This window comes from Stegostoma tigrinum, chromosome 24 (assembly GCF_030684315.1).
Source record: "Stegostoma tigrinum isolate sSteTig4 chromosome 24, sSteTig4.hap1, whole genome shotgun sequence".
NCBI lineage: Eukaryota > Metazoa > Chordata > Chondrichthyes > Orectolobiformes > Stegostomatidae > Stegostoma > Stegostoma tigrinum.
The window spans coordinates 13,084,413-13,094,271 of record NC_081377.1 but is presented as its reverse complement, the minus strand read 5'-3'; the positions used below and the strand labels follow the sequence as shown (position 1 = coordinate 13,094,271).

Genomic DNA, 9,859 nt, shown 5'->3' with positions numbered 1-9,859 from the left:
TCTGAAGGCTGGTGAGTGGTCAGGGCCACAACTCAAAAATCAGAGAATAAGGAGGGCTGCAGCAAGGAGGGCCCGGGAGTGGGAAAAGATTCGGAGTCAGATAGCTGAGGGGAGCTCCAGCTCAGAAAGTCAAGGAATAGGCAAAGTATGCAGTGACTGGAAATATTGGGGGCAGGAAATTTAGGAAGCAGGATTGTCAGCAAAGAGGAGAAGAGAGAATAGCAAGTTACTGTCTTTTTTTTTTAAGGAAAACTCACTTTAATTCCAAAATTATTTTATTTACAGAGTGCCAATTTTGGAATTTTTCAAACAAAAATATTTCTGTTTCAAGAGTATGATGCTTTTAATTTTTTCCCCAAGGAGGAATGTCTGTCTAAACTTAATTGCAGTTTTATCATTGGATCCAGTGGGTGGGAGGAACGCGACAATATTTTACTTCACTTTAGTTGTTAATATATTTTCAGTAACACCACCATCCCTAAAGGGGAGTTACTGATCAAAGGTTTTACAACAAAATTAGTAGGTTGATTTGAATTAACTACGAAGTGAATACTGTCAGTGAAGATGGGAAGAAATGAAATGTGAACTTCAGAAAAGAAAGTTATACTTGATAAAGATCGAGATCTTTAATCTGGAAATAGTAATGGTAAGCACATTTTTGATCACTTTGAAATGTTTGGGGAATCCATAATTATTTTTAAAAAGTTTGAACAGTGTTTTAAAGAGTTTATATATGAATTGTACAGGGATCTATTATAACTTTTGGATAATAAGAATACTGATCTATATGACCAAGTCACCACTGACCTGGCAACTGCATTCCTGAGTAATTAGAAAGCATATTTGAGACAGTTTTCATTATTTCATTCACTTCTGAGTAATTGGTCAGCCAAAATGCAGAGATAAAAATGGTAGACCAATGCTACCACGACCAAACGGCACCAAGAGCTGAGAATGTTCCAGAAAGAAGAACACCGCGTAGAGAAAGCTAAATGATTTGTACCCTGTTTATACAAAAGTCTTTGGCTGCAGAGAATTGGTTTATTGGGAAAGGAGAATTGATAACCAATTCGTGCAATATTTGACCCTCTCCAGTTAACACAAGTTGATCTTTGAATACTTACAGATGAATTCTGGGTTCAATTAGCAGCTTTTTAAACTATTCTTTTCAACAGTATTTTTGTTTTCCTTACCATGATATGTTTTAATTATATTTTCAATCCAATTATGCTACCAAATAAATTCAAGGCTCCCTATCTTGTAAGTTGAATCCTGACCATAGATCATCAGGGTGTCACATTCATTTGGTAGATTTACTGCCACCAATCTCTTTCTAGAGGGATCTACGGGGCCTGCTTAGTTCAGTCTGGCAAAGGAAAACGTTATGGTTAGTCTAACAGTAAAAGCTGTTTCTTAAACAAGGTATAGTTGATTGCATTATAGCAACACTGGAATGATAGACATTGTCCCTGAAACTATCAGGGTGTCAGTGATTTTTCTTCTTACTCGTTTGTGATTCAAAGCTATTCTCCTGCCTGAGATCTTGAGATATTGTTACATTAGTGGTGCCCTATGTATTCCCCAGCATTAACCCATTCAGACCCTTGCACACCAATAAATTTTATTATATATACTGATATAGCCACTGACAATTTAATTGCTGATCATTAACTAATTTCAGTATATACAAAATAAAATGTACACATTTGTAACGCGCAAATTATAGATGTGATAAGCTCAGTATATTCTGCAACTTTTAAAATTATTTGTATTAGATATTTATTTTAAAAAATCAGATATTGAAGAAAAGTTGTGCATTGTTTTAAAGTTAGGCAAGTTAAGCATTTTCTCCTGAAGGGTTAATGTTAAGTTTTAATTATGTCCTGAAATACCTCTGTGCCATTTGAGTGGCATGAAGCAGATTCATTTTTAATGAAGAACCTAATTATTTGAAACTTGGAGTGAATCTAGTTTAGGAGGGAATACTTGTAAAGTGAACTTTTCCATTGTTCCTTCCTTTTATTGCAGTAATCCACTCCTGGTGTTGTTATTGACTGGTTGATTGACATGAAGCAGGGGAAAAGAGGGCAGGGTTACATACTGAGAGTGCTTTCAGTGGCAAAGTTTAAACCTTTCCTCCCCAAATTACTTGTCAAGTTCCAACATTGAAGATGTAAAAGGAAAGAAGAAAAAGTTTTGAAAGTGAAGTCATAAAACAATAAACTTTAACATCTGCAGAGAATGAGAACTAAAATGTCACAAATGTGTAGTTCACTCTTGTCATTTTGAAATATAGTTTGATACAGTTTTAAATTGCTGGACAGATAAATTGAAAAAGATGACATTTAAAATAAAGGAAGGGCAGCAAAGTCTCTCTACTGCTTTCATTCCTTCATCTGTCTTTTTATTCTGTCAACATGATCTTACATTTCAATTTATTCAAGATCGTATACTGATGGAGGTCTTACAGTATCAATAGGACCCTGATGGCATCTTAAGATGCAACAGATCAACAACTTGTTTTTAATACAACAGATGAAGCTGCTTATGCTGGCTTAAAATAATGGCTTTGAATGGGCATGTGCTGAAGACTGCAAGATGCATCACCTAACTGATAATACCATAAGGACTTGGGTGTGGAACAGCAGAACAAGTCTGGATCTCAAAGTATTCAGGCATACTATCCAGGTGACCCATGGCCTTAGTGAGAATGTCTATCGTATGAATGTAACTTGTACTTGATCGCTAACTACGAAGAAATTATGGGCTAAATCTTGCGGTACTTTGAGCAAATGCTAGTCAAGTCAAATTTGATAGAGTGATTCTTGCAATTTGTGACACTATTTGGCATTTCACTCTTTCTGCTGAGTATTGAGACTAATTTTCACCTCACCTTATGATGCATTGTTCCTAGAACAACAGGCCACTCATTGAAGATCCCAGAATTTACTAACAACCCTGCACTCGCACCATGTTTAAAAATCCATTAAGCACTCAGTGAGTATCAGCCCAGAGGTACACTGCACCGTTGCTGAGTTTTTGCCCTGGGCATGGAGGACTGGGGGAAATTGATGTTATTCTTTTCAGGCAGGGTGCTAGAAGACCTGTTGGAAGGATCTCCAAATTGGTATACTCCTTCCATCTCTAAAAAAAAAGGCTCATTCTCTACCATTCCCACTGACATGTGCAACATTGTCCCACTTTTCTCTCCCATCCCAATGCACGATACACGAGCCCGCCACATCATCTCCATAGCCTACTCACTCACTCAGCAAACCTCCCCAGCTGCACCAATAGTAAGCACTGCGCCACCTACTTTCATTTTCCATAATATCTTCCTCTCCCTAATTCTGAGAAGTAAACAGCCCACAGTAGGGCAGAAAGACTCAAGATCTGCTGAGTGAAGGCTATGAACTTTGGGTGGACTGAGGCCTGTTGTCAACTTTGGCAAGCTTTCTGATTTTGTGTATGCTCTAAATCACAAGGCAGAGGTAATAATGAACCTGTCAACTCCAGCTGAGGGGAATATCATAGAAATGCAAGACAATGCAAAACAGGAATGATGCAAGCACCCAGGTAGGCTCAGGCTGATTGAGCACTCTGCCCATAAGCAAAGAGAACAGAGATCCAACCTGGTCCCTCTATGACCTGGGTGCTTTTCCCTTAATCACAAAGTGGCCCTTGCTGCAGCATTACAATAATAGTCACCAGTAAATCACAAGGTATATAATGCAAGTGTAGAGCCGAGTTGTGCCACAAGGATTCATAGAGGCTGGCATGTCGGATGCCTAATACCCAAGGATGTGAGTTGACAATGTGCATGGCATATGTACAAGATGTCGGTGCCCAGTGTCCAACATGAAGGACTTTGGGAGCGGCAGTAGGTTGAACACACCAACAACCCACTCAAGTTCCCATGCTGAGCTTGGTAAAACTGCAGCCTGTGGTGAGTTGGGCTGTTAACAAGGCATATAGCAAACAATAAAGAGCATGAACTGGAAACTCTTAGCTGCTAAATCTCACCACACTGGTTAAAAAAGTGTACAAAATGTGGTGAGATAATCTGGATGTTGAGGTGGAGTTTACAGCACATCTTGTCAGACTCTACTCATCTCACATTGCACAGAGCCTGATAATATTCTGAACTTTAGACAGTTAGTAGTTTTCTTTCTACCTCTTTAAGCCAAAGAGACCATGTAGATATACTCAAAATAAGAGAGTGATAGTCAGTCACTTGAGTTGAACACTAGGATAATAGTGTCATACCATGTCTGGAATAGTTGTAGAACTTTGTACTCTGTCTCATGAAGTATAGATATGGCTGTCCCACATCCTGTGTTATTTGTACTTAGTCTCACTTCTTGATTCAAGCAGGATCAACATTTTCCTTCTCTTCCTGAAAGTCTCTTCAGGTACCCTGACAATATAAGATCTCAATCTGATCTATTTCTCAAATGAACACATTTCTGACTTTCTGTCCTTTAATCAGACTTTCAGCCTGACTTTAAGATTGAGTTTTCTCTTTGTGTCTAGAGTTGTACCGCCTTTACTGCCTTTAGTGCCATTGTTCTCCAGCTGCTCTACCTTCTTGTGATCTTCTCATTGAGGTTTTCCTCTCAGGTTATTACAGCCATTTTTAATTTCCTCTCCATCAACAAGTATGTAGTGGGATTTGCAAAATTCAATGACATTGTTTTATAACTGAGTAGAGCTAATTCCCAATGTGGATTCTTATTCACCAATAACTTTGTTGTTTTTACTGCTCTTTTGGCATCTCTGTTTGACCAGGAATAGAATGGACATCTTCTCAGCTGGATACTGTCTGCCTCTAAAGTGAACTTCCTGAAATTTACAATCATAAACTGAGGTCCAGTGTCCAATCCCAATACTTCCAGGAAACTGTGCACCACCAATATCCATTTCCTTGTTCTGAAAACAGATCCTGCTGTGATTGTGTAAAGTCTTGTCACTTCAGTGTAAATCAACTAGGATTAAACGACTATCTGAAAATCTTAATGAAATCATTGGCTCTTTAGTTACTTGGTTGTGCATAACATACCTTTGGCTTGATGAAATATTATCCTTTTACATCGTTTGGAATGCCTGGCCCTCACACTGATTATTATGCCATTGTTCGTCATGTAATGATCTCCACGGAATTTCTTTTTGTATTTTTTTTGGGCACAACTATTCTATGTTGGTACAGCGGTAAATCGTCCACAGTCAGCAAATGCTATTTCCACTCAAGGTAATTTTCCATCACTTGCTCTGCTCATTGATAGTTTAACAATCATTGCAGACACAGTTGCCCAACACTTGTGCACTCAGTCTCAGATTTTTGAGCAACATTCCTTGCTGCTCTTGAGGGTGTGTATCTCCCTTTACTGGTACTTTGCCTGGCATGTAGTCTATTGCAGAGTCATACCTCATCAACCAAAGCCTGAATTGTTGCGTGTGTAGAAACATTTTTTTAGATTGCTTTTGATCCTCATAATGTTACCAAAGGCTTTTGGACATTTTCAATTGCAATATCAGCCCCATTAGTTATTCTGTGAACATTTCACATCCCCACTTTTACACTTCTGCTCAGTCTGTGTCAAAGCTTTCAATGTAAAAGAGACCATTTTGTATTCCATTAGTGTGCACTTGAATAAGGACTACTCCTTACCCTGTGGATATTGCATTCATGACTACTACCATTATAATGATAGTTTGTAATATATTAAAACATCTGTAAAAAGAAATTTATTTTTAATCTTTAAAAAATACAGTCTGAACTTGACTCCAATACCATTGCAGGCCATTTCTCTCCCAAAGGCCTTCTCTGGATTGGGTGAAGTTGGCTGAATTGGGGATAAATTTTCTCACTTACCCACATCAGTAGTGGAAATTCACTGATGGCTCTTGTTTTCTACCATCGTGCCTCGTTCTTGGAAAATGTGACCTCAAAATCAGATTGTTGTTCTAAAAAATTGACATTTCTCATTTATTGGATGGCCTGCATGCTCTATTTCTGTGATCCACTTCCTGATCTTTGGCTCATCTTCCTTCTTGGTTATACCTTGCACTAGGAATATGATGTGTACTAGGGAAAAATGGATCCTGGTTTCTCTTCCAAGATTCTAGTAATTGCCCTTTGGAAAATACCTGGCACAGAGGACATCCTAAATAGTAGATGATTAAAGCAAAATCACCCAAATAGCTCAATAAATAGATTCAGTAATCTTGACTTTCTGTCTGAAGCTATTTCCCAGAACCCACTGATTGCATCCAGGTTTGTGGAAATTTGCTTGTTGCCAATTTAGTCAAACTATCATCAACAGATGAAATGGGATGGATTTCCCTCCTAACTCTTTTGATTAACTGAGTGAGATCAACCCACAATATTAGTTCTCAATTTGTTTTGGTAACAGTTACTAGCCTGGTGTACCATTCTGTAATTGGTGATATGACTCCACTTTCAATTATGCTGTCTTGCTGAGATTTTAGTTATCACATCAAAGAATAGGAAAGTTTCTTGGGACAGGTCACGCAGACGGGTTTAGCATCATCTTACAGAGAAATGTAATACTTCTGATTCAATTTATCTAAACTCTTGAACAGCTTTCCAAATTCTTGCCAGAATTCTCTCCTGTCTCTTTCTTTAGAATTGCAGCTACTCTAAGGAGCCTAGATGAATGTATGAATTTCTAATTATCAGTGGTGTATTATGATTCCACTGTGTTATAATGTTCTAGTGACATTTTGTCCTCTGTACTTTAGGCTGAGATGATTTGGATATGCACCTGAAGACCTATGCTTTCTAAACTTTGGAGATCTGTAATTGCTGATCTGATGCTCTCGGTGGTAAGCTGTCTGCCAGCATGGAAATAACTGCTCGTACAGAGTTTAAATTCAGCTTCAAAGCCATATACCTTGAAGTTGATGATGCAGAATCTGTTTTGACTCTTTGGCCTCAACTAGGAACATTGTTTTCACCTTTTGTTTAGATCATGAACTTCTTGCACATTTTCCTTGTTTCATGATTTCTATTTCTCTGGACATTTTCCTTGTACTTGAAATTATGAAAGTGTGTTAACCGACATTATTTTGACTACATTCGTAGGACCCAGCTCCTGCTGCTCGACATTCAGTGACCTCGTATTTGGAGCTACTGTGCAATTTGGTCAATGACAAGACTTCCTCCTCCTTTAGCATTTTGAAAGGCTTGTAGGAGGGTGGTGACACCATCTTGTGGCCTACTTATCTGACCATGTCAGGAAGAATCCCCAATGTTTCTTCACAGAACTAACAAACTTTGGGCCCTGATTTTCATCTGAACAGCAAAATGGACAGCTATTGCAAAATTAAATCCTTTTTGCATTGAAGAAATTCCAACAATGTCTGATCCTTATACCAACAGTCTCAAATTCATATATCCCTCAAGGCTCTGTACACGCAACATCTAATGGGTGATATAAATCAACAACAAAGGCTTCTCTTAAGCACTCCTAAACACTGAGATCTGTTGATTATATTTCACCTGTTCCATCACTACATTTCCTTTGAGGCCAATTATCTACTAAATGTCTTAATCAATGCATCACACATTGCACTCTTTTCCTCCATGCATTTTCCTACCAGAACACCATCAGCTATTGGCCCTATAGACTATGAAAATGTGCTACAAAAATAGAAATTGCTGGGAAAATTCAACATTCTGGCAGCATTTGTGGAGTGAAAGCAGAGCTAACTGGGAGTTCTGAGGAAAGCTCACTGCACCAGAAATGGATTTTCTTCCATCCAGTGCTGCCAGGCCTGCTGAGTTTCCCAGCAATTTTGATTTTTGTTCCTGATTTCCAGCATCCACACTTCTTTGCTTTTTGTTTGGTTCAGCGCAAAAAAAATGTTAATTTGATGGTTCTGCTCCTGCACATGTAAACCTAATGCTATTCTACAGCACTGAAATTGCCACTTCCAGATCTCCTATGTTCTGACCTCACTGTGGGCTTTACACATTATAAAAGGGTTTAGTTAGTCACAAGTTTTGTACTGGAGCTGCCAAGCCCTATGGGCTATCGCACCCGACTAGCATAAGTATTTGGCTTTACACCTCTTACTATTGGAATGTTTTGATCCTGTATTTTTCTTCCACAGGGCCATACTTAAAAACTGAAGTCTTTTTTCACCCTTTGTAATTTTCCTGCTCTATGGCCCTGTAAATGAACATTTTGTTTTTTTTTTTCTCCTACCATTGGGATCTTCTCCTTTTCTAGCTTTTTACTTGAATTCTCTCAAGGTCTTATTCTGCTTTCAGAGTCTTCTCTTGTCAACTGCGTCCTTGGAATTTGTTTTAACTTTAGATCTTAGCTCTGAAATATTTAGTCCCTAGCTACCTCTATGCTTCAGCCTGTGCTATAAGACAAAGCCAAGATACAGACAGTACCTGGAGTTTCTCTGCTCTGTGCATACACTGTCCATGGCTGCTTGCTTCTTAATTCTTGGGGAAACCACTTCAGTTCCTCGTTTATTTGCATCATACATTGGTCAACAAATGTACCTGTCTTGTGTAGAAGACTTCTTGTTTCTATACTAGATTTACTTTGTCAACATTATTCCAAGTTTCTTTCAACAAACTTGCATAGTCTTTGTAATCGTTAACATCATTTGACCCATTATCACCATTTTAACTCACCCTCACGTTGAGATGATTTGGAACTCTGATTGGGGATGTACCATTCTGGTTCACTTTAGTTCAACATAATGATAAACCTCTCTTCACATGCTATTCTAGTCCATTGTCTTTTTCCTTCCTGATGTCATAATCATGTGATCAGTTACAAAATTATTTAAATAGTACTGTCATTATACCACAGATTGATGCTTTACATTTGCCATCATTCACCTGTGGTGAGATAACATATGAGGCTGTCTCCATTGTGGGCAAGATTTTTAGACGATGCCAATCTGCATGAGATTGGCACTCCAGAGCCTCATTTAAGCAAGAGAAATGAGCTTCACATTTCAGAGAATAGATTCTGCAAGAAAGGCGGAGGTGATAACCCAAACAGTGGAGTGGGATCATATCTAAAAGCAGTGAGGGAGGGATAATCAGATGTTCATGGCAGGTTGGCGGCCATGCCTGTTGCCAGGCGCGTGTTAGGTCCTAAGGTGGGAGGCATTAGACAGCATTCAAGTCAGGGTCTAGCGAGGGGTATCTTGTATGTGTATGTGAGCTAAGTATTGAATCAGTCTAACTGCTAAGTAGCTACTAAAGGATGCACGCAATAACTTTACTTAACAATTTAACTTAGCTAACTTTTCCCTAACTATTTTACTTAACTTCATCAAAACTATCCTCTCTGATGTTTATGAAGACTTTCAGAGGGTTTAAGAGGTGTGTTTTGTATTGTTTTCTATGATGAAGAGAGAATGAGACAAAAGTGCCCTGTAAACTGTTCCCAGCCAATAAACAGCTTGTGAAGCCTATTTATTTAATAAAAGTTGGAACAATAAAAGCAACCGAAGGGGTGGGGCCAAGCTTCCACAGAACTAGGATTTTAGTTTAACCTTAAACTGTTGCTGGGGTCTTGAACCTGGATGTGGAAGTAATTATTCCTCTCTCTGCTAAAACTAAACTCTTGGGTTTTCTTCCTGCTGCTTGAATTGTATGTGACACAGTCTATTTTACTGAATTTGTCTTTGCTATGGGATGTTAGTATATTGGAAGAGTTGCTGTTTAGTAGTTAAATAATCTATTATTTGGTTGGGTTTTCGAAGCCATCTGCTCTTTATAGGATTGTAGAATCACTACAGACCATTCAGCCCATCAGGTCCACACTGACCTCCAAAGGGCATTCCACCCAGACACATTCCCCAA

At 38.6% G+C, this 9,859-nt stretch overlaps 1 long non-coding RNA gene across 1 annotated transcript in view; it reads left to right on the top strand.

The window, feature by feature from the left end:
• The first annotated feature begins 488 nt into the window (after positions 1-488).
• Positions 489-9,859, top strand: part of LOC125464897 (uncharacterized) — a 147,678-nt gene continuing 138,307 nt past the window's right edge. The window contains exon 1 of the long non-coding RNA XR_007250114.2: positions 489-646. This is a non-coding gene — a long non-coding RNA (uncharacterized LOC125464897). The remainder of the gene's footprint in view (positions 647-9,859) is intronic.